The sequence below is a fragment of the Triturus cristatus genome, chromosome 1_2 (genome assembly GCF_964204655.1).
Source record: "Triturus cristatus chromosome 1_2, aTriCri1.1, whole genome shotgun sequence".
Classification (NCBI taxonomy): domain Eukaryota; kingdom Metazoa; phylum Chordata; class Amphibia; order Caudata; family Salamandridae; genus Triturus; species Triturus cristatus.
In genome coordinates, this window is record NC_140580.1 from 800,614,517 (window position 1) to 800,640,190 (window position 25,674).

A 25,674-nucleotide genomic window follows, 5' to 3' on the forward strand; every position below is an offset into this window, starting at 1 on the left:
TTACATGTATTTTACTCGTATGTACTTTGGACCTATGCGGAAAAAGACAGACAATATTCAAACATGTCAATCCACAAAAGCCTTGGCTCCCTTCCACTTTCACATAAGTCCATGTCTAACTTAGCAAGGCTGAAGTCGTACCTTGTGCCCTATCGAGAGGTGGCAGACATTTATACAAAACTAACCAGCTAAGGCTAACTTGTTTGCCCAGGAGACTACAGCAATATAGGACTGCATTTGAAGAAATGTGTATCATACTCTGCAAACATTTGCAATATCCATAGCCAGCTTTAATAAAAAATGAAGAATATCTTTCGAAAGGTCATAACCCTTGGCAAGCATTACTTAAGTATCTTTGCCTTAGAGAACATGCACTGTGACCTATTCTCAAAGTTCGAATCACTCAATGATGATTATGGGCCAACTTCGTCAATGCAACATAAAATATTTAACACATTTTTTGTAAGCTGTAACACAATGTACTGTTCCTCCTCGCAGCCTGGCTAGATTAAATGCTGAAGAAAAAATCAGCTTGGGGATAAGAAAAGTTAAGGAACAATTTTGAAGATGACCGAGTGGAGGGGATTGTCATTACCTGAAGCAGAATAAAGCGATTCATCTGTAAAATCGATGATATTAGTGAACCATGGTGAAGAAAATGGCACAGGACACTGGAAGCTCGGGGTAATGGAGAGTAATTTAGATCACAGATAATCACTAAAGCAGCCAGGAGAGAGAAAATGTGCAATTAATAAGCAGGTCATTATGCCTGAGCCCACTTGCCATGTCTGGTTAGAGGTGTCCTTTTTTTAATGGAGGAAAAGCAAGGGCTTGCCTAAATGGTCTTTATCTGCTCAGTGTAAACAAGGGAATTGCAAGTTTGGCTGAAAGTGACATTTTTACATTAGCAATTATCGCAACTAGAAAAATGACCCAAGTATGTGTCGTTTTTTAAGCACAAACCGTATTGTCAGAGAAAGACATACCACTGCTCAGATGTCAATTCATGCTGCAATTTCAGAGTTAAAGTGTTTCCTTAAATCATACACCATCACTATTATATGCTGCTGACATGCAGTGTGTATGTATGTGTTAAACGATACAGGCATATTTTCCCTCTATAATACGCATAAACGCTTTTTATATTGTGTTGTTACTGTAAATTATCTTCAATATCATAGAAGCAAAAATTGCAAACTTTGATAAAAACAATACGTTTGGCTATTGTACTGTATAATATTAGGGTGATAGTTATGACATTGCTTTAAGTTTAGATGTTGTAAGACTTAGGTGGTCATTTAGAAATGAGTGGTAACAGGACATCCCTGAAAAAATGACTGATGGCTTGATGCCCACCTGTCACAGCCCCTGCATAAGATTCAGGGAGGGAATTTTTGATTTTTTGAAGATGGCGCTACCTTTGGCACTGATGTTAAGAACATGACGTACTTGGTGTGCCCACCAATGTACTAGATATGGGAAGGCCATATCTAAGGTGGTTCCAACCATGACATTTCTGCCGTCCCAGACAGGAAAAATATGAAAATATCTCCCATCTCCACCCACTTCCAGTACTAGTCCCGCCCTCTGAAGGTATGTACAATGCTCAAAGTTGAAATTCCGTCTTTCGTAAATGCGGTTTGGAGGAATTCTCCCTCCTTAGGAAATCTGGATGAAATTGGGCTAAAATAGTGCATTTTACACCCATTTTCATTTGAATTCCAAACAAAACGAGAAACTAAACCCTTCAAAAAAAGACAAGTTTTGCACTATTATGCTCCCAAGGAAAAAATGAGAATGAAATGTAATAACAACAAAACCCACCAGTACTCTAACACACCATTGAATGAGTCAGTGCTTTATGTGGTATGAAAAAAGCTTGGGGTATCTCTATAAGGGAAGTGTTAAAAAATGCATTAGTAAATCGATTACAGCTCGCCAAGAGGTGAAGTCTATGCACTTAATGGCCTGGCATAACATGTAGGGAGAGATTTAGTAAGATTTTGCGCTGTGTTTGCCTCACAAAAGTGATACCAAATGGTGCAAAATCTTTTTTTCCTAATTTACTTTCCAGCGCTAAACTTGTTTAGTGCTGGAAATAACGTAAAAGTAATGCATTACTTGGTGCCATGGGGGTGTACCAAGGGTGGTGCATGGGCAATCCCATGCAACTACCCAAGGTTTCTCACGCTAAACCCAATTTACTAAATACAGTAGATTGGGGTTAGCGTGAGACAACTGCACCCTTTTAAACTAGGCACAAGGAAGGAGAAATGCTTTCATTTCTCCTTCCTTTTCTGACTTAGCATGCGTGCTGCACTGTGCAGCACGCGTACAAAGTGGGAAAAGGTTTTCCTCGTATCTAGGCATAGTATTTTGTACTGAAAGGGTACTCTTCCTGTACAAAAACTATGGTAGACTCACACACACACACACCTTAGCGCTATGGTGCTAAGGTGGTGCGTGGCACCCAGCAGCTGTAATCAACGTCGGGGAAATGGGAGAAGAGAGCCATATCTTTGAAAGTATGGCGCTCTCCTGCTCCTCTGTTCCTTCCCTGTTGCGCAACGCATGGCAGCCTCGCGGGGGGCTGCACTGTGTTGTGTGAAGATTTGGTAAATCTCCCCCGTAGACTGCAATCACGTGCTTTACAAAGCGTGGCACCTGACCAGTATCTGCTGACTCTCTGTAAGTTTTTGATATTGCATCCAGATATATAACACAATGGCGGGCAGAGCACTAAAACAAACTTGAACAATTGTTTTTGCAAATACTTGTTAGCATTATGTAAGAACTGCTTCTTCTGCTCTGCAGTGAGGCCAAGGACTGGATGTGCATGTAGTCTGGATACCAATATGACCCACTGCCTTCAGCTTCTGAACTATTAAGTGACCCCTGTCATGAATACAAACCTACAACTTGACCTCACCCTGACATCTAGAGTCGATTTAGTTCACAGTATGCTCATAAGCTGAATGAAAAAACAAATATTTCTATTCAATGCAAGGTGATGTAAAATGTGAAATGTAAGCATGGACTGCTTTGCATGCATGAATTCCACTAAGAGTTTTTTTAAATCATTGCTCAGAAATCGGTCTGTATATTTGTCTGTAAAGTTATGGACATGATGATTAGAGGGTCAGATATGGGCACATTTAAAAGTTATTTTTTACCTAGCAGAACTATTCCATATAATGCCTTCAATGCATGGATACCTATATTAGACAGCCTAATCTATCAAATGAAAAAGTGTATTTATTTAAAATGCACAGTGGTAGTGTTTAACATTAGTACATTAGAAAGTGCAACATACTGACGTGAAATGGTTCTAGAGTGATGTTAAAGAAAAACTTGCAGCTTACCTACATGATATAGCTGTATACAGTTCTACCTGGGTGGGTCACTTAAACCACCTAAGGGAAGTGCTTCAGGCCTGACTTTTAAGGCAAGCAAGTACCAAATAGGGCAGAGTTCTGTGGTGTACCTGGGCCACCTGGTAGATGGGGGCCATGTACAGCCTCTCCAAGCAAAAATCCAAACTATTTTGGATTGGACAGATCCTGTGACCCAGACTCAGGTCAGGGCCTTCCTTGGACTGACAGGGTATTATAGAAGGTTTGTTCAACATTATGGGACCATTTTGGGGCCACTAACAGAACTGACTTCTAAGAAGAGACCCAACAAGTTGTATTGGACCCCAGAGTGTCAGAAGACTTTTGACACTCTGAAAGCTGCTATGTGTACAGCACCAGTACTGCTGGCCCCTGACTACACAAAATAATTTGTGGTTCGGATAGATGCTTCTGAGCAAGGGATTGGGCAGGTATTGTCACAGCTAAATGAAGAGAGCCTTGATCAGCCAGTTATTAGTAGGAGGCGTCTTTCTAGAGAGCAGAGGTGGAGTGCCATTGATAGAGAGGCTCTTGCTGTGGTGTGGTCCCTGAAAAGTTGAGACCATATTTGTTTAGGACTCACTTTCATGTTCAAGCTATCCACAGAACTCTCAGATGGCTCATGCAGATGAGAGGAGAGAATCCCAAGTTTTTAAGGTGGTCCATTTCCCTAGAGAGTATGGACTTTACAGTGGAATACAGACCTGGGGATTCCCATGCAAATGCAGATGGCCTTTCCAGGTTTTTCCGCTTAGCTGATGAGGACTACCAGGGTGTAGGTTAGTAACCCATCACCTTTCATTTGGGGGGCTGTGTTGAAAAGTCATCCTGTGCCCTGGGCACCCCCCAACCTTTTGCTGACTGATACTGGTGGCAACTGACTCTGACTGCCCTGGGTTCTGCCTAACCAGGCCCTGGGCCAGTGCTATGCTGAAAGAGACACATTAGAATACAGTTAAAACACCTACATACACTAGGGTACACAATGGTATGGTGGGGTACCCCTGTGATTGGCATGACCCACCCTAGAAGCCACTAGTATATAATAGGGCAGGGGGATTGAAACTACCTAGAAGTCCCTAGTACTCTAGGGCATGGCAGTTTAGAGGCCAGCAGCTCGTTTTGCACTTGCATGCATGCACTGCGGAAGCCTGAGGTCAGTTTAAAAGCAGCCCTGGGTGCCAGGACTGCTTTTAAAAAGTAAATTGTGCTCAAACTCGATTTTGGGGTTTGGGACACTTACCAATTGATAACCTACAATGTTTTGGCATATTAGGAACCCCAGGATCTCCCCTAGATGTCCCAGGGGTGGGGGGGGGGTCAGATATTTATAAGGTACACCCTTATAAAATGAATTTTATATGCCCTGCATTAAGTGAAATTCCACATTTCACATCCCACATTGTGGTAAAGTACTGCTCAAATTCGACTTTGATGCTAGAAGCATTGTGGAGGGAGGATCTGCAATATTTCTACAGATTCAGAACCCCTAAAGTCTCCCTTAGTTGCACATGGGGTGGGGTCCCGTAGAAATCAGTGAAGTACTTATAAAATATGTTTTTATAAGCCCTAGTGCTGGAAAAATGGCCCATGTCATTCTCCCCATTGCAAATCCCAGGCCACATAGGTTAACATGACAAGAGGTTAGTAACTAATAACTCTTGATAGGAACAGGCTAGAAATACAATTCAAAGACTTCCCAGAATGGTATTAATAAATCCAACAATATCATATTGTTGAGTTTCCCTTATCGTGTACATACAAGAAGTCATAAGACTTTCTTGTTTGTAAGTCCAAATCCAGCCTTCCAGTGGTCTGCCCTGATTGGTCAGAGTTAAGTGGATTAGCCAGACTGCCTTGAATATATGATAAAGAGCCCCTGGGGTTAACCAGCTCTGCTGGGAGGGCAGTGTGCTGCTTCACAATAATGCCAGAGCAGGGGGAGGAGTCATAAACCATGGTCTTCAAAGGCAGAGGGATGGCCACAGTGTCAGTTTCAACTCCACACTTTTGACCCCAACCGGACCTAGTATTAGAGAAGGTGTGTGCAGATGGTAGGGGGAGAGTCTATGGAAATACACCATCCTAGGGGGTGTGTTTAGCCAGCTCTTGACTCTCTGCTGGAAAATCAGCATTATGAATTTGGAAGAATTGGTGCACTCTGGGACAAAATAATGCCACACTCTACAGGATGTGGTCATATTTCTGGGGAGTTGGCCTGCTCCCATTGGTCAGCAGTAACCTCCTGCTTAACCCAGAGAACTGGGAATAAGTATCTGAGAGGGGCAGAGCCTCTCAGATCTGCTGCTTGAAACTTACTGAAGCAAGACATTGCCAAGCTGAAGAAGATTGCAGTGCAAAGATTTCTAAGGCCTAACCTCTAAAGGATTTTTTTGCGGAAAAATAACTAAATAGTGGACTCCCTGAAAGCTACAGGTTAAAAGAGCTCATCTGGAACATCACCAACTAAATCTGCGCCTTGGAGAACCATCAGTGGATTTGTAAGGGTTTTGTACCAGTGGATTGTGGGAACTGAAGTCCTCAACTTTCAAGGACCATCTTGGAGCTTCCAGACCCTTGGAGTGAGTTTGAGATAGTTTGGGACCCCTTGAAGAACTTCAGGAAGAAGTTCAAGAACTTTGGAGAACTTTGGAGCAACTTTGGAAAAAAGCTCCATAGAGGGACCGACTCAATCTGGCCAGCCAGGCCGCCTGCCTCCAACCACAAGCCGGCCAAGCTAACCAGGTTCGTCCCGCTAAAAGCTCCATCGGTCCAACTTCCAGAGTTTGGCCGGGACTAGAAGAAATATGAAGCCGGCAAACCCTCAAAGGATCCAGTTACATGAAGAGCATCGAGAGACCCAGCGAGAAAAAGCTCCACAAATGTGTCTAATCCCGCTTATAAAAAAGGTGACCAGGAGCAACCGCGAACGCTGAGCTGCCTGCCTTCCATCGCATGTCGGCCAGGACTCCTGGGTTGCCCCGCTGAAGCGCTAAAGAAAAAGGGGCAGATTTATAACGGACTTGCGCCACTTTTACGCCGCCGTTGCGTCACTTTTGTGACGCATCGGCGGCGTAAACCCTGTGCCATGTTGCGCCCCATTTACAACGTGACGCATCTAGGGAGATGCGTCACGTTGTAAAGCTTGCGCTACATGTGGGCGTACCTGCAAAGGGGGGGGCGTTTCGGCGCAGGAACGCCTCCGAAAAGTGGCTGAGTGAATTCTACAAGATTTCACTCAGTCACTTTTCCGGCCATGCTGCGTCAAAACCCTGCGCCTGCTTAAAGCAGGCGTAAGGATTGACGCAGCATTGTAACGATAGGGCACCCCCGAGCCTTGCTGGAGCTGCGTCGCGCTTGCTACGCAACTCCAGCAATGCGCCAACCTTCCGCCATCAGATGCGTCACGCATCTGTTTATCCTTGCGCCACGATGCGCTGCATTGTAAATGCGGCGCATCTATTGTGGCGCAAGGGTAAACTTTCGTGACGCATCTTCCCTGGCGCATCCATGCTGATTTGCAGGGATGCGCCAGGGAACATAAATCTCCCCCTACGTTTCTAAGTCCACTCCAGGGAAGTTGACCGGGAGCTCGTCGAAAGGCAATCCGGCAAACCCTCACCGAATCTGGACTGGCTGGAACTTTGAGGGACCTCGGGGAGAAAAGCTCCAGAAAGGTTTCTAAGTTTGAAGGTAGAAACTGAGACCGGGACCTGACGCGATCTGTAGCCACCCAGGGCTCCATCGCGGTCGGCCTGAAATTTTGACTCTGACCCGGTCTATCACAAGCAGATATCCCTATATGGTGCTATAATCCTCTATGTGCTATATTTTGCTAAATCTTTGAAAATTCATATCTCCAGTTCCCTACTTTGGATTTTTGTCGTTTTAGTGTCATTTCAAAGATAAAAATATTTCCTATTTTTATAAATTGGTGTTTAATTTTTATTATGTGTTGTGTCTTAATTATTTACTGAATTGGTGTTTTTAAATGCTTTACATACCTGTCTTTGAAGGTAAGCCTGTATGCTCGCAGCCACGTTAACAAGGGCTGAGCATGGGAATAATTTTCTAAGACCTATGCTGAGTCTTATCATGTGTTAGTGCCCTTATTGCCAGTGGCAGACCTACATTTGCCCCTACCAATAACCCACTTTCCAACAGTAATGCAGGTTGCATTACAGCCTGCATGGAGAACATGCCCACCCCTCCAGCCTCTGTCTGCATGCCTTGTCCCGTTGCCAATTACATCGCAGCATGGAGATTGGCTCAGGGGAGGGAGCCAAGCTGCCTACTTCCTGTTCCTGGAAGCAGATGCAGGAGAGCAGGAACAACAAAGGCACGGGACCCGGCTTTGAGGTAAGACTTCCCTTATTAAAATTTTTAAAACACCCGCTCACACACACATCCCCACGTCCACGCCCCATCCAGTGTTCTTTCCAGCATTTACCACCTCACAGCTCTCCAGCCTCGCCCCACCAGCACTTCTCAGTGGTGACGCTGTGCGCCCATGCACAGCAGACGTATCACATACATGGTTGTGACGCATGCCATAACATCGCATTCCATTCCCATGCATACTAATACTAGGCACATTGCAACAGTAGAGTGGGTGTTGCATAGCAGAGACATCAATATCACTATTCCCACATCAGTGACTGCAACCAACCCAAAACTAACCTTAGCACCCCAAACCCAACCGTGAACCCTTGAATTCCTTTTTAACCCCTATAACAAACCCAAAAATCAAATTTGACCCTAATGCACACCCCAATTTCCATATTATACCCCAAAACACCACCCAAATTCCATATTTTACCCCAAAACACACCCCAATTTTCATATTTTACATTTGAAACCCATACCCACATAAACAACTTTAAATTACCCCATTACTGACCTCACAATGCGTTGTAATCAAATGAGATGTAAAGGCACCTGCGTTGTCGGAGTTGCGTTGTTGATGATGTACTGCTTGTGTTGTAATGGTCGTCTCCTGTGCCAAAGGTAACCCAAACTCTATGCTGTTTCGTCCGTCTGCCCCTGGACCGCACTCTGCACCAAGGACACTTCCTCTTGGACATTACACCGCTACGACGCCAGCACCCTCCTTGCCTTCAATCCTGGATGCCACCTCCCTTGCCAGGACCAACCTGTGATCCGGACCAGACATCACCATCGCCATCATTGATGGCTGCAGTATCGCCCACAAGGAGCACCCCGACCATTAAGGAGGAGGTATTGACATCACCTACAGAAGCACACTCCGACTGACCATGCACTATAATGACCCAAGGGTGACCATGGACCAAGCCCAAGCACATCCCCGGTGGCACCTTCATGTGCAGGTCCCCTGGGCCATGGCCCCCTAATTTCCAATACCATTGTAGACCTCATTGCACCCCAGGGTCTCCCATCCACCCACAACATCCTACTCAATGAACTCAAGTTCCACCTGGACAACCCCAGTGACCAGGACACCACCCCCTCCTGGGGAAGGTCCCCTACATCAGACGCAAGCAGCAAGCCACATAGCAGGACACACGGTCGAGCACGTCACCTCTGCCAGCAGGAACTTCAACTACAGCCACAACACCGGACTCTCGTCGACCGACCATCATAGGTAACATCACATCTTCACCTTACCTACCGGATGCCACAGCCATCATCGCACCACCTCACAGCTGGATCAAGGCCACCAGAGAACGTCTCGTCCACTCCCTCGGCAACAGTACCCCACCAATGCTTACAAACAATGACACCGCAGTGCGCAACCACCACCAATGGATCTCCAACAGCGGCGACATTTGGGCACCCCTGATGAACGGCACTGCGTCAGTACATTCCACCTGCCTGATGGCAGGCATGAGGGTGACGCAATGCCACAGGGATAGGCTGGCCCCATACATTGCTGGAGTTGTGTCATGGTTGTGACACGACTGCAGCAATGCGTGACTTTAGCGCAGACAGATACGCTGTAAACGGCAGAGAGATTTCCCATTTTTCTTTCTGCTTTGGGAGGTGGGGAAGAGCTTCCCCAACCTCCCAAAGCATGGCGAGGATTTTCATTGTAATGATGATCGACATTATAATGAAATGGAAACTGAAACATAGATTCAGTTTCACAGGTTTGGTGCTTGTGGTCCTATCTCAGCCCCCGAGCACTGAAAAACATGGGAGGGGTATAGTTGGAAAGGGAAGAATCTTCCCTTTCCAATGGTACCCGTCCTTAGTGGATCCCTGCTTGGAGATCGCCCCAGCAGGGCGATCCCCAAGCAGGGATCCACCGACTAGCCACCATGGAGGGGGCATGTGGCACCTTGGGCAAGGGCCTTTGCTCCCCCCCATTACTTTTGCTAAACAGCCTTTCTCCCCCCCCCCCGGGGGACATATGGGGGCATTAGCCCTAAATCTGCCCCCAGGGAGGGCAGAATGCGCCCTAGGTGCCAGAGACTTTTTTATATGCCAGGGGTGGGGGCTGCCCAGAATGGGCATGCCAATTCCCCCACCCTATCCCTCAAAGAAGGCATAAGACTTTCTGCCCCCCAGGCAGATGGGGCAATAGCACTTGATCTGCCCCCTGGGGGGGCAGAAAGCCCACTAGGCCCTAGGGACTTTTTTATTTTATTTATACATACGTGTGGGGGCTGCCCAGAATGCCCATGCCAATGCCCCTATTTAAAAAAAAATGCTACAGTCTTTCTGCCCCCCGTGGGAGGCAGATGGGGCAATAGCCCCTTATCTGCCCCTGGAAAACCCAATAGGCACCAGGGATTTTTTCCAAAGTTCAGGGTAGGGGCTGCCCAGAATGGGGATGCCAATGCCCCTACCCCCCCAAAAAAAAGTACCAGTCCTACTGCCCCCTTCAGGAGGCAGTTGGGGGCAGTAGCCCCTGATGTGCCCCCCAGGGGGCGTCAGAGAGCCCACTAAGCAACATCGATTATACTGACTTTTTATATGCATGGGGTGGGGGCTGCCCAGAATGGGCATACCAATACCCCCACCCCCAAACAAATAGCCACAGTCTTGCTTCCCCCCTCGGGGGCATGTCGGGGCAATCCCCCCCCCCCCCCCCGTTGCCCCTCCCAGGGTGGCAGAAAGCCCACTAGGCACAGACTTGTTTTTAGCAATGTGCCTACCTGTGGATTTTGGGCCCTAGCGCAGTCGACACATAGGGAAACCTAGCAAACCTGTACCTTTTTGAAAACTAGACATCAAGGGGACTCCAGAATGGGGTGACTTTTGTGCCTCTCACCAGGTTTTGTTACCCAGAATCCCTTGCAAACCTCAAACTTAGTTTAAAACAAAATACATTTTCCTCACATTTCTGTTGTGGAAAGTGCTGGAATCTCCGTGGATCCACAAAATGCATACACCTCACATTCCCTAAACTCTGGTACCTCACTTGTGCGGGTAGGCCTAGTGCCCCACCCAGGGCTCTAACTCCAGGCCTGCTGCTCCACTGAAGGCCAGGGAATGGGTTCATTTGGGCCCGGGGAGCATACCCCGGCTTGGCTGGGCTCAAGAGCTCTGAACGGAGCCCCTGAGGGGTCCCAGGCAGGGCAGGCACCCTCCCCACCCAGGGCTCTGTCCTCAGGCCTGCCGCGTGGCAGGGCGCACAGGATGGGGTCCCGCGGGGCCGGGGAGTCTTCCTGGGGACCGGGAGCTCCGACGGGGTCCAGGTCGGGCGGTCCACATCCTGGGCTGTGTCTCTGGGCCTGCTGCTCCACTGAAGGCCAGGGAATGGGTTCATTTGGGCCCGGGGAGCATACCCCGGCTTGGCTGGGCTCAAGAGCTCTGAACGGAGCCCCTGAGGGGTCCCAGGCAGGGCAGGCACCCTCCCCACCCAGGGCTCTGTCCTCAGGCCTGCCGCGTGGCAGGGCGCACAGGATGGGGTCCCGCGGGGCCGGGGAGTCTTCCTGGGGACCGGGAGCTCCGACGGGGTCCAGGTCGGGCGGTCCACATCCTGGGCTGTGTCTCTGGGCCTGCTGCTCCACCGAAGGCCCGGGACAGGGTTCCATCAGGCCTGGGGAGCATCCCCTGGCTTGGCTGTGCTCAGGAGCTCCAACCAGGGCCTCTGAGGGCCCTAGGGAGGGCACCCTCCCCACCCCAGGCTTTCTCCCTGGGCTTGCCACATGACAGGGTGCCTGGGACGGGGTCCCGAGAGGGTCGGGGGTCCTCCCCTGAGCATCCCGGGAGCTCTGAAGGTTTCTAGGGGCCCACCTGGCCACAGGGAGGAGACCCATACTTCCCGGGCTCTGTCCCCTGGCCTGCCACTCTGCCGTGGTCCCGGGGTGGGGATCCATCGATCCCGGACAGGCCTCTCCTGCTTGTCAAGGTGCCCATGGGCCACAGGGTTGAACCCGGTCGGGGCTCCCTCACAGCCCCATGGCGGAGGACTGCTTTACCTTTCGTTAGGGCACAGAACGACCAGATGGCCGTCCGTTCAAGCCCGGCCATCTGGTCGCGCCTTTCCCCTCGGCCATCTGGTTGTACGCAATGCTATCCAATGGGGCGACCAGATGGCTCGGCCATCCTGAAAGTTCCGATGAGGGCTCATTTGCCTCCCCGATCCCAGCCAGGGCTCCAGGAGGCCGGGCGTGTTCACGCCTTGGGTCCCCTCTGTCACCCGGCACGCACGGATTACAAGAAAGGAGGGTATTTTTCCTCCCAGATTACTAGGGAGAGGGTACGTCAGACCTCCGTGAGGTCCGGTGATTCCGAACCAGGGGAAGGCAGGGCCCGTGTCCGCCCGCTATGGCCCCCAGGGGCCCGGGTCCATGCCTGCCTCCCAGCCCTTCGCGATGGGCCTTTTCTTCCGAGCCTTTCTGCCCCGGGAGCAGGCAGGGACACAAAGCTGGCATCTCCTAGGTAGAGCAGCCTGCCCGGGGATGCCCCGGCTGTCTCTGCATACTCCAATCGATTGCGCACCCTCGGTCCGTTTAGGGATGGACTACTTGCCCAGCCTCGGCTGTTGTTTCGAGCAAAGTGCTTCCACCCCACATGGACCGTCCGACTCGAGGGACTGCTACCTGGTGGGAGGCACCTACACCCTACACAGCAGAGCGAAGGCCGAGTGACCCAGGCAACTCGCACCCCCAGAGGTCTGACCTGAGCGGAAGGGGTCGGGTGGCACCAGGCCCTCGGACACTGCCACCTGGCAGGTCTGCAGGCCCCACGTGCCACTACATCACCCCTCTCTGCCCAGTGCATTTCCGCAGCAGCTTGGAACGGCCGTTCTGAGGGGTGTCACCACCGCCAGGCTTCGGCACCCCTGCGTCTCGCTCAGGCTGTGCCTCGGCCCGCCTCTCCCTTCAGGGGGAGACGGCTGGGCCCGCGGGTGCCCGTACACCCACACCTCTCCACCTCTCCAGCGAGCCCTCCCGCCCAGGCGGGCAGGCTCCTTCCCCCAGCAGGGGGCTTCAGGCCCAAATGGGATACCACCGATGATATTTAAACAGAACATTGATTTCTGGAGCAACGCACTAGTACCGCTCTTTGCGGGCATACAAGAACTAGAAACCTGCCCGGAATCCTGGCAAGGATCAACAATAAGCCCAATTCATAAGCAAGGAGACAGGAGCAATCCTTGCAACTATCGCTTGATCGCTCTACTTGATATAGAAGCAAAGTATTATGCTGGCATCCTACTGAACAAATTGACTTCTTGGGCAGCATCAAAGCACATAATTCCAGCTAATCAAACAGGGTTCTGCAAAGGACAAGGACTACCACCAACGTCATGGCACTGACTCTGCTGATAGATACGGCCAAAGTAGGAAAGAACTCGCTGTTTCTATGCTTCATTGATTACAGCTCAGCTTTCGACCATGTGGATCGGGGTAAACTTTGGCAAAAGCTTGACAAATGGGGGATACCGCAACCCCTCTTGAAGCAGTTAATCTTACTTCATACCAACACCTGGATTAAGATCAAACTGGGAGACGGGACGTACCTCTCCAGGCGAATTAACACCTCTAAAGGACTGAAGCAAGGGTGCGTCCTAGCCCCTACTTTGTTCAACCTTTTCCTGGCAGACCTACCAGGGGAATTGGACAGCATCAAATCACCTGCCCCACGGCTGGGGGACATCACTCTGTCCAACCTCCTTTATGCCGATGACCTGGTTTTAATAAGTCGAACTCCAATTGGCCTTCAGCACCTTCTAAATACTACCAGCACATTTTCACAGCGTAATGGATTAAAAATCAATCTAAAGAAAACAAAAACAATGGCTGTAAACTACAAGAAGGCCAGAAAAAATTGCTGGTACCTGAACGGACATAAACTGGACCATGTAGCGTGCTATAAATATCTGGGAGTCCTAGTAGATAGCAGAGGCTCATTTAAACCGCAATTAGGGATGCTACAACGGAAAGGCACCATGAGTCGTCTGGCGATGATCCCCTTGAAGAAAATATTGCCAGACTATACGCTTGACCCGCTCTTACAAGTATTGAGAGCTCGCCTTCAACCGACGCTAACATACGGGAGCGAATCAACGCTCGGAAAAGATGCTCTTACCCTCGATAGAGTGATCAGTAAAACATACAGGTCCATCTTTCGGTTACCTAACTATGTATCTCCCGCCCAAATTCGATTGGAGTTCGGGGTTCAAAAACAGGCAGTAGAAAGAAGGGGCAGCTTCATAAAATGCTGGCATAAGATTAGAAATGCCATGATTGAAGGATACCTTCTGTTACGGCAGAATTCAGCACTTTAGTCAGAATTTTGGCCCATTTCTGTTGATTAATTTTGAGGAAAAAGGCCAGTACCCCATCCAGGCCTGACACTTTGTTTTTAGAGATACCATCAATGGCCACCTTAAGTTCCCCTTTCTTAAAAACCAAATTCGATTTGCCCATCTCTACCATCGTATTGGACCCTGAATCTTCAATCGAGCTGAGCCCTTAGATCCAGTGGAAATGCTCCACCCAGGCTTCGGGATGATTATGGCAATCCATCCTATCATTTACAACCCCTGTAAAGTAAGCATAATGTACTATCTCCAGGAATTGGACACTGTTCCTCAGGACACTAATCTGGAGGAGTGGGTCCCACGCCATATGCTTACTGTTATGTGAGGTTTTTTTTAAAGCTATAAGCAAATTGTAATGGGCTTTTTTGCAAGTGTGCTAAAACCATCTGGATACAGAGGCCGCCAATTTGATTAAATGTCTCCTACATGAACTTGTGTATCCTAAGAAAAGCAAGTAGAACTCCGTCAGGTATGGAGGTGGTGTTATGTGCCCATGTTAGGCCCATGAAGTAATGCTGCACATTTTGGGCCTCATTACGATGGCGGTGGGACCACCACTGTCAGGCCATTGGTGGCGGTCCCACTGCCTACTGACTTTGCAGGACCGCCCACCGCCTTATGATGGTGGGTGGATGTAGGGCTGGCAGAGTGACTTACCGCCACACATCAGGCGGGTTCAAGGAGCCCGTCGGACGGTGTGCAATCCCTACAAGTGCTCAGGCACCGCTGTAGGGATTGCAATGTCCCTTTCAACAGGCCGTTTCATGGTGGTTAACCCGCCATGAAAAGGCTGGCGGAAAGGGACTTTGGGGGCCCCTAACCGGCCCCCCTTCCCCTTGGCCCTCCTGTGTGGGCCCTGGGGGGCACCTATGGTGCCCCCCTACATATCCCTGCACCAGCCTGCCACATAGTGCAGGGATATGTCAGATGTGTTTTTTTTGTATTGCGGGCGCAATACACAAGATACACAATGAGTCCACCATGAAGGTGTCACATCATAATGCGGCCAGCGGTACCTCCAACTCCTAGTCGGGCGGTCCTGCTTCCGCATTGGTTTTGGGCGCCCTTTGTTACATTGCCCTCTTTCTCCACAATAACATTTTCAAATAACCTTTTGCACATATTTGCATGTGCAACAATGTTGGATTAGTTTCACTGAAACTGCTTTGCTTACGTATTTTGCTTTTCACAACATTATCACAATGCCTCGAACATTGAGTCAAGGCCACTTTCCACTCTGTACAATGTCGTTCTATTATCATCCACAGGATGAGAGGACTATCTGCAAACCCATAACAATCCTAGTTTATATATACATTGCAAGGATGCGTTTCATTATACATAAACAAGCATTTCTGGTGGTTAGCAGAAGAGACACTTCAGCTGTCATCAAGAGGTCCCGGCATGCTGATGCTTTGCCAAGAAGCTGCCTAACATCTCCGTGAGAGAGTCCAGTTTGTGACCAAGACGGAATCCTACATTCTGCCTCGCCAGGTAACGAGGTTGGATCATCCTGTGGGGAGTATTCTTGGCTGGCTATGTACACTCACACACGCACACCCTAGAAATACATAGGGTAGGAAATGCATAATAGGAGTCCACCTGATTACCACCTTGATTTATATGCCTGTTCTTAGCACTATGGTGGAACGCAGTATTCTATACAAGAATAATGTTGGTTCAATAAATATTTTGAAAACATCCCATTGTGTATTCTCTGTATACTTCTTTGAGAACAAGAGAGCATGAGTGACAGTGGGAAAGGGTTCTAGATCTGTTACCACGATCCCTGCGGTGTCAGGGTTGTCATGTTCAATGATTGCCAGAAACCATTCGCTCCCTGTCTGGGTTAGGGGGACTTATAGTGGCAATGTGAGCTAGCTGGTCTCTAGGCCAACACATACAGCGGGGTGCATGGTATCAGTCTAGGCACCGCATCCACGGTTTATGTTGTCCACAAACATCCAGATCCTAAGGATTAGAGGGAATTACATGACAGCGGCCCATAGACAGATAAATATGTTCTGACCACAAATCTAATTTGGCCAAGAAGTTCAGTGGGACCACCTTAGACCATTTTAATCTTTGCCCCTGATCTACTGGCTTAAGATCCTGCCCAGAAGAGCCCTTTTTTATGTTCTTCCACTGGCTACAATCAAGGGCCAAACACAAAGAATTAGGATCGCTAAATTGACTCCACATTGCACAATACTGAATAACAAGATGAACTAAATCAGGTGAAAGCAGAATATAATCAATTGTGGAATTAAAACTTTGTCCAACGAATGTAGGAATATAATGTTCACAGCTAATACCACTTTTAGTATAATTAAGAAGCTGCAAATTGTTATCAGCCATGATGTTGACGGTAAGTTTGCCTGGAGCTACATGTTCAAAGTGGGCATTACCATCTGGAAGCAATTCCTCGCCCCATAAACAGGGCTGGGAGCATAAGTGCATATTAAAGTCCATCAACACAACCAAGGCAGGGTGAGGACAGTGCTTATACATAAAACCAACAAAACCAGATTTAGCACCCTCTGATGGTCATTTGAGGTATACCGAGAATGAGAATGATAAAAGTTTAAGACTAAAAACATGGGTGAGGACTTCAGAGTGACTGCCAGGAGAAACTGAGATTCAATACAAACCTGGGCCATTTTACAGGGGATATCCAGGCAAATCAAAGTTATTAGACCACCTCTAGCCCGGGGTGGCCGGCTAAATAAAAGGAGCTAAAACCATCTAAATAAAAAGTCACATCAGTATCCCAGTTCTCCCACAGCCCCATAATATGGTGTTCCTTTAAAAAGCTCAGCCATTTATTGTCCAATTGCTTATTAGCTATGCAAGCCACATTCCAGATCATGATGTTGAAATGAGTGTCCATCACAGGGTTGCCTGTGGCGATCAATCTGGGTGTTGAACTCCCCTCTCTGCCCTGCGACACAGGTGCAGTCTCACTGAAGGTAGGTGGTCAATCATTAAATTCTAGAGACCCTAATGGACTGAATTTATTCTTAAATGTAATAGGCTCCACCCACTCTCTATGTCCGACATATCGCCTCACAGAGTTCACAGTGACCCTCTCAGGAGCCCTAGGGGGGTAAAAGTAACCAAGGTGAAGAACTTCAGTACTAGACATCGGAGGGTTGTTCTGCGCAGCGTGACAAAGAAATGGGCTCGCCCAATATGGCTGATCAAAATTGTCAATAATCCAGTCACCCTTCCATGTTTTTTCCCTTTGCCTACCAACTCAGATCTTCTAACCATTATGATGTAATCAGCTAAGTGGACCCCAAACCTCCGCTGAGTGTCACACCAGTGTATTTGTTCTTCGAGTCATGAACAGACTCACTGGCTCCCACTCCCAGAGGTGGGATGTATGACGTTACAACGCACACTATTACAACGCATGCACTTACAACGCATTTTTTACAACGCATAATCCATTACAACGCATGACATTACAACGCATGACACTACAACGCATTTTTAAAAAATACCTTTACAACGCACTACCATTACAACGCATACTACCTTTACAACGCATACCATTACAACGCATAATATTAAATTACATTTAAGGTAAGTATTAGATAGTATAGGGGTAAAAATTACTATTCTAACTCCAGGGGGTGCAACAGTAGGGTAAGTGTTGGATAGTGTAGGGGTAAAAATTACTATTCTAACTCCAGTGGGTGCAACAGTAGGGTAAGTGTTGGATAGTGTAGGGGTAAAAATTACTATTCTAACTCCAGGGGGTGCAACAGTAGGGTAAGTGTTGGATAGTGTAGGGGTAAAAATTACTATTCTAACTCCAGGGGGTGCAACAGTAGGGTAAGTGTTGGATAGTATAGGGGTAAAAATTACTATTCTAACTCCAGGGGGTGCATCAGTAGGGTAAGTGTTGGATAGTATAGGGGTAAAAATTACTATTCTAACTCCAGGGGGTGCATTAGTAGGGTAAGTGTCGGATAGTATAGGGGTAAAAATGACTATTCTAACTCCAGGAGGTGCATCAGTAGGGTAAGTGTTGGATAGTATAGTGTAATATTATGCGTTGTAATGGTATGCGTTGTAATGGTAGTATGCGTTGTAATGGAATGCGTTGTAAAGGTAGTTTTTAAAAATGCGTTGTAGTGTCATGCGTTGTAATATCATGCGTTGTAATGGATTATGCGTTGTAAAAAATGCGTTGTAATGGTAGTGCGTTGTAAAAGTTGCGTTGTAAAGGTTGTTCCCCCCAGAGGTGGCACCCCTGTCAAGACTGCAACCAGCAGGGTTGATTCAGGTGGCAAATGTGTTCTGCGTCTAGGGGTCATTGATCTGTTAGGGGGAACTCGAGGTTGCGGGAGGGTGACACTGTCCAACTGATTATCATTATCAGCTGCGAGGTCTCCTGAAGGTAGAGGACCCTGCACATTGAGGCCTGTCTGTAATAGTGACTGTGTAGATCTCTCATGATTTGAGCAACTTGGGCCAATAACTCTCAGAGGGAACAATTGTTGATGATTAATTGCCCCTCTACCAGGATTAAACCCTAATCTGCGAGAGGTGCAAGCAAACCAGGAAGAAGAAGAATGTTTCTCTATTAAATATAAGGTGTCCCTTTGGGAGCTAAAACTATATGGCTCTCTGGGTTAATCTTCACCAATCTGAACTCGACATTTTCTTGGTTAAAGAACTACAGAACCCTTCACAAGAGATACCACTTTACCAAAAAAGTGAGTCATCAGGGGTTCAATGCACGATATTATGCCGGCAGACAGTAAAGATAAACCCGCTTTACTAATCAAGGGCCTAATTCCCGTAGGGAGCAAGGCCTCACCCGATATATTCACTTTCCCTCGACAATCGTCTTTTTGGGTTCCCAAGTCCCTTTTTTTGTTTTTTTTTGCCGACTGGACAGATTCAGTAGGGGACAAACTATTGTAACCCCCATGTGACCTTCAGCACTAGAAGGGGGAGCCTCCTGGACATGTCAACTCTTGCAGGCATGAACGCTATTAGGGTCCTTCGTTGGACAAGGTGCCATGGATTTAAATTGATTACCGCTCAAACCTAACTCTATTTCAGCAGGCATAATTTGATGATGTAGGGCTCCCACAGCCAAGGTCAAATTCGAAATGATAGAAGAGCAATCCTGAGCCCCCCATGACGCAGTCACCCCTGTGGGACAACGGGACTTTCTTTTAACCATACTACAGAACAATGGAGCCCAAGACCCCTGCCCCAGAGAAAAAAAGCACAAAATAGGAATAGAGGTAGTCCTTACCCCACGTGGCACCGCAGATTCTAAGTCAAACGAATGTTAAGAAACAGGACCAGTACGGCGTAAATCCACTAAAACACAGACGGTCAAGGTCCCACCCCAGATACTCTGCAATGGGCATGGAACGGTTTGACCAGTAAAAGTCAGGGTCCACACAAGGCTTATCTGGTACTTCCTCAAGCAGTCTCTGGCACACATGCAACAAAGAGAGAGCCAAGCTTACAAGTGGAGTCACAGAGGCTTTCCTTCCTTCTTGGGGGCTAGAGAAACTCACATGGAGCTCACAAATCAAGTGTAAAGCCAAAATCCGAGGGAGGGAATGTGGTTTGCCCTAAATTAGCTCAAATGCAAAGGACTGGCTACTGTAAAAACACCGGTCTGTAAAACCAAAGGGGGTTGTCCTGCCCTGGCTCTGACGGGTTCAGATGGGCCCGCCCTTGGCCTGGACGTGGCCCCCACTGTGGAAGGCTATAGGGTGCTTATGAAGGGTGTGACATAGGGGTCAAGTTGGCAACCAGGCCCCCCTTGCAGCAGCAGTTCTGGTACAACAAGTCCCTCCATTTCAGTCAGACTGTTTATTCGTGTCTCTCACCATGGTAGGAGGTAGGGTGCTTCTGAAACATGTGGCACGGGGGTGAGTTTGGCAGCCAAACCCTGCCTTACAGCAGCAGTTATAGGACAACGAGTCGCTCCATTTCAGGTAGTCTCTCCTTGTTCGCATCCTGCCACACTCAACTTGCTCTGAAGGCTAGGTTGTGTGTGTGGGAAGTGTGCTTTGGTAGTCCTACTGTATTCATACATTTAACACTAAAAACCCAGTTTGAGACAAGAACTGCATCCCCAATAAATTTAGAGACAGAAGTCTTGTAGGACAAAAGCAGGGTCTTTCATCAACCAGATTCATCAATTACCGGTGTTGCTCAATTTGACAAAGTGATTTGGAATGAGAGTAATCTTTGTTGCAGAGCATGTCAATTAGCGATGAGCTAATTACAGACTTGGCTACTTCTAGATGCATCATTTGATTCATTTACTCCTATGTCCTATGTCTTGTTGTCCTTGTGAACTCCCTTTATAGAGGTTATACTGTGATCCATTACAAAATAGTCATTGTACTTCTGTTACTGCTTTTCTGTTATTTGTAGCAATCGATTGCTACTGTAAACCTCTGAATATTCTGATTGTACATTTAGCATGATGATGTCTATAAAACTCAATAAAGAAATGTTATAAAATATATATTATGCAGGCAAAAGGCAAGCTATTACATTAGTATGCAAAGGAAATATTGCAGGGTCTATGACAGCATGTTGTTACACATCAATAGCATTGATGTTGTCAAGGCAGTTAGTTTGCTAGAAGAGGTAAACCGCATCTTCCTACTTAAACCACGTATATAGCTGGCTGGATATGATGGCTTTGGCACTTAAACCAGGCCAAGTGTAGATGAAATCCAAGATCCTCGGAATGGGTTGCTTGAGTGAAGAGTGCATCCATGGCAGCGAAGCAGATGTTTTGATTTTAGAAGAGGGGTGAAACCTACAAATGATGATCTCTCCTTTCAGGAGAAACATTTTGAATCACTTTGGCTTCATCTAAGGAATATGACAGAGGTTGTGGGAGTTAGATAAAAGTGTAAAGTGGTGAGGCATGACAGATATGACAGGGGACATGTGAACCCACGCAAGCTCCATTTATATGTGGAAAATACTCTATTTATTTTAATTCTACATGAGGGCATGGATCCCTACTGACCTGGTTTATTTTTGCTGATCATTTAAGGTGTCTGAAGGAAGGTGTAAATCAAGCACAGATTAAACCGGAGAGCATTACATGCACCACTCACGTGGTATCTGGTGACATTCCAACTACATCGAAAGTTAGAGCCTGAAAGCTTTTCTCAAAAGCTTATTAAAAGGCAGATAAAGTATCTAACAGAAATAATCCTAGAAGGAATATATCTTCCCAAAAAATTAAATGCCTGGTACATATATTTAGAACATAAATAAGTACTAGCAAATTTTATTTTCTTAGCGTTGTTAAATAATTTCTAATATTCGGCAGAATATGAACATCATATTAAAGAAGAAGCAAACCAAACAAATATTGCAATCTGCCTTTGGGATCAATAAAGAATGCACATGTGTATAGAAGTGTATATGTCCCAGTAGAATGTTTTTCAGGTTCTTTGTGTATCCTGAACGACAAAGATTTCAATCTTAGCTGAGGTATCATAGCATTTCATGTTTCTAAAATTGATAAAATAGGTGTCATCAGGATCACTAATAGAAAAACTTGTTTTTGCAGTTCTACAAAATTGAAGATTATGCTGCAGGTCCATAAAATCCACTATAATATGCTGCTGTATGCAAAAAAAGTGTATGTGGAAACAATTTCAACAGGAGTAGGCTAGAATACATTAAAAATTAACACTTCTCATGAAGAATAAAACATAGCCATAATTAGTTAAGGTGCTTTTTAAAAAAAATACAAAGCACATCATAACGTTATACATATACGTCTTTCCGTGTCAGAAAGGCCGGAATGGAAAGGCTGCCGGAAACCGACATCGTAATCCCGACAGTGGAATTGCCACCCTATTGGGATTATGGGCCGGTATCCGACTGGCTGAGTGGCTCCTTGAGCCTGTCGGCAGCCCCTAGGAATAACTGGCCAGTTTCAATTCCGTCTGCCTATATTGTAATTAGGCGGTCGGAATTGAAACCGACGATGTCAGTCGGAAAGCCTCTGGCCATCGGTCGGAGGCTTTCCGGCCTACATCGTAATCGGCCCCTAAGTAGTAAATGTTCCTGTGTAAGGATCTCCCCATAGAAAAGATGGGAGAGGTAGAGGTGGAGATTTACGCTTGTAGGTTTGTGAGCTGCATTTTATAGTAAGTAGTACCACTGTAATGCTACTTATGTACTGCAAAATTCAGTTTGTGAATGGGGCCCTCAGAGAATAACTGAGACAGTAAAGTTATGTAGCACACATTACTGAGTTTCCTATACCTAATGTATATTAAATCCATTATTGTTCATGTAAAATTGTATTTCTGAATGATTACGGGGCAAAAATGTTCATTTTTAAGTGCAACACATGACAGAAACTTTGGATGGTGAGGTGCATTGCACAAGGAGGAAAAAGCTGCTCCAGGACACATTTATTAAACAAGCATTGGCATAGCCAATAGGTCTCGCCTTTGGGACCTTATAAGTGTTTAGCCATGCAACAGTTGATGTTGTTGCACCAAGGATATTGTGCTGCATAACTATATACTTATAAGGTCCCAAAAGCGAGACCTATTGGCTATGCCAATGCTTGTTTATTTTAGGAGGAAGAGTACCAGCACTTTTTAAGAGAAATGCTATACTTTTAATTGGAGAGTACCAGCACTTCTCAGAAACAAGCATGTACTCTGGTGTATAGAGTACCTGCGCTTCTATTTTTCCATTTCTAGCATTGAGTGTATTAATGAATGTCTTTATCTAAAGTCCTATAAAAGGATGGGCAGATTTCTAGGTATGGAACAGCCTTTTTCTTCACCTTTAGAAGACGAATCTTTGCCGGATTTCACTTAAAACTGTACTGAGTTATCTGTCATTATTTGGTTGCCTTACTGCTAAATTTATTTATGGTATATTCTATGCAAACTGCTGATTAATTCTTTCTTTGAAGCCTTGAAACGACAATTATTGTCTGAAGTGAATGTTCCAGTCGGGGAGCACTAAAGTCGGTCTCAATACTACACCGCTCCCAAGCCCAGCCGTTGGCGCCCCCATGAGTTGGATTTTAGGATAGGTTTCTGCTCTGACAGCACTCATTCTGAATTGAAATTCCTGCAGGTTGTCTCAGATCTGATGCTTAATTTCAACCAAAATAAACTGATTTATATAAAATCACAAATTTCAGTTGATTTGAGAAACTGAGACTTGAATATTGTTTTCACAGTTACACATATTCGCTGCTGGATGAATATCTCCGTAAATGTCTGCTTCTTTTTTTACTGAATATGAGAAAAAGTGATGAAAGTTGAATGCAGTGTTTATAATTTTACTTCCTGTGATGTCATGGGGTCAGAAATCATCTTAAGTCATATCATGTGAAGCTATCGATTAAGCTAATTAGTAGTCGTTCATAAGGATATTTAAAACATCGAGGGCGCAGAAAATAGTCCACAAACATCGATATGTTTATATCTGGAGCTCCGTTTTACATATTCCGAGTATTCCACTTAGAGACTTTTAGTTTACAAATCGGCAGTTTGAAATGGGTTATCTATTCTTGGAGAAAGAATACATGAGTGTCCTAAATGTAAACACGTTCCGACGGACAGCCGTCAGAAAAAAAAGGGCCAAAACACAGATTGAATAGTTTGAATCTCCGTTTTATTATTCAAAATGAGCCAAAGCTTTAAATATCCCCCGAAGCACCTATTTCAAAAACAAGTTTAGCTCACAGGGTAGAACGCCATTCATTTGAAACCTTTTCACGCCAGTAAAATTGCGCCCTCAGCTGGCGTAATTTTGTCATCTCACGTAGCGCTCTACTTGACCCTAAAAAAGAGAAAACAAGCATTGGTCACGGGGAATGCAAAGCGGGAGAGGCCGAGGGAGTTGTGTGCATGCGCGCGCGCCGGCAAACACGAGAGTGGTGCGCGCGCAGCAGCGCCCAAAGTGAAAGTAATCAGAAAGCTGGCAGTTGTGCATGTTCATGCTCCCGTGAACGCAAGCATTAGGCCAGCAAAAGCCAGTGGGAAGCGCTTTTAAAACCCACTTACTAAAAGTCGAGCAACAGCGCATGTGCTGCTGTAGGCTCGACCTAACAACTGCGCATGCGCTGCTGTAGGCTCGACCTAAAAAGGCCTGCTGCTGCAGTTATCCCCTATAATGGCGCACACTGTACAAGGCTGCTTAGTGCCAGGCACAACTCTTGCACCATGGTGCAGAGGTGTATGAGGTCTGTCTGGCACACCCTTCCTGTATAAAATCCAAGGCCTAGACAAATTCTCAAATATTCAACACATAGTGTGTACTGTGCAGTGCCCGCACACATACAATGTGTGAAATGATTGGTGAAATTAAAACATTTTTCCTTCTTCGTGCCTGGTTCAAGGATGTATTGGTTTTTGATGCAAAGCCAGGATTCGCTATCTTTGTAGAGTGGGCTTTGCTTCAAAAGTATGGGTGTTTTCGCAGACTCACTTAAGTAACACCCAAATAATGCCCCTTGACTCACAGAAGTGAATAGCAGCACAAAGCACTGTGGATAAAAAAAAAGTAACTTTCCAAAGCAAAGTCTTCGTACATTTGGGCCTATGGCTTTTGATTGTTTGTTTACTTGGTGTTTGTTAAAGCATGTTAATGTGTTGTTCTGCAAACTCCCCACTGATGCAAATTTGGTTTGTGAATGTACCTTCATGAGCCAGATTTTTTTATTTTTTGGCTGCCATTCAAAATTCTTGGGTTTTAATATGCTTTCCTTGTTCAAATCTACATTTGTTCAAATTAATCCACCCTTGCTTGTCTGAATGTGCTTTCATTAGAGCACATGAACATCTTATTAGTCTCAGTTCAATGTGGTCCAGGCAGCTGAGTTGATAAAGTGGACTTCTTGCCAACTTTCAGCAACGAAGGCTCCTTTCACTAGAGAGTCACCAAAGCTGAAGACCATGCATTGGAAATAGTTTTTCAGAGTACTGTACATGACATATTTATAAGGCACTATCTCAATAAGAATTGTTTTTTTCATAGAACATCTATATTGTAATCTTAAGGTGTTTTCTCTCAAATGGTTAAGGTTGTTTTCGCTATTCATTATTCCAAACATCAGCCAAGTAGATTATATGTGCATGTGAAGTTTAGTCAAATTTAACACAAAATTAACACAAACAGTTTTGAAAAATGGTTGCTTAAGGTCATCGAGCAACAAATATCCATTTTAGAATAGCGTTAGAAAACGCTGTTTATTTTAACTATAAGGCCCAGATTCACTCTCACACAGCACTAAAATCAGTTGTGCTTCACTGCGCAAATGTGAAAAAATCGTGCAACACCAGATTTAGCAAAAGTCGAGCACCTATAATGTCATCATATCTTACTTAAGAAAAACATCACAGTGCAGGGGAGACACAACCTTAGGTGATATTTGTACTTGAGGTAAACCACACATTGCATTCATGCCCAATGGGCACAGAGTTATGGTTTACACTCATGCTATGAGCCCGGTACCCCTGCTACAGAAGCTCA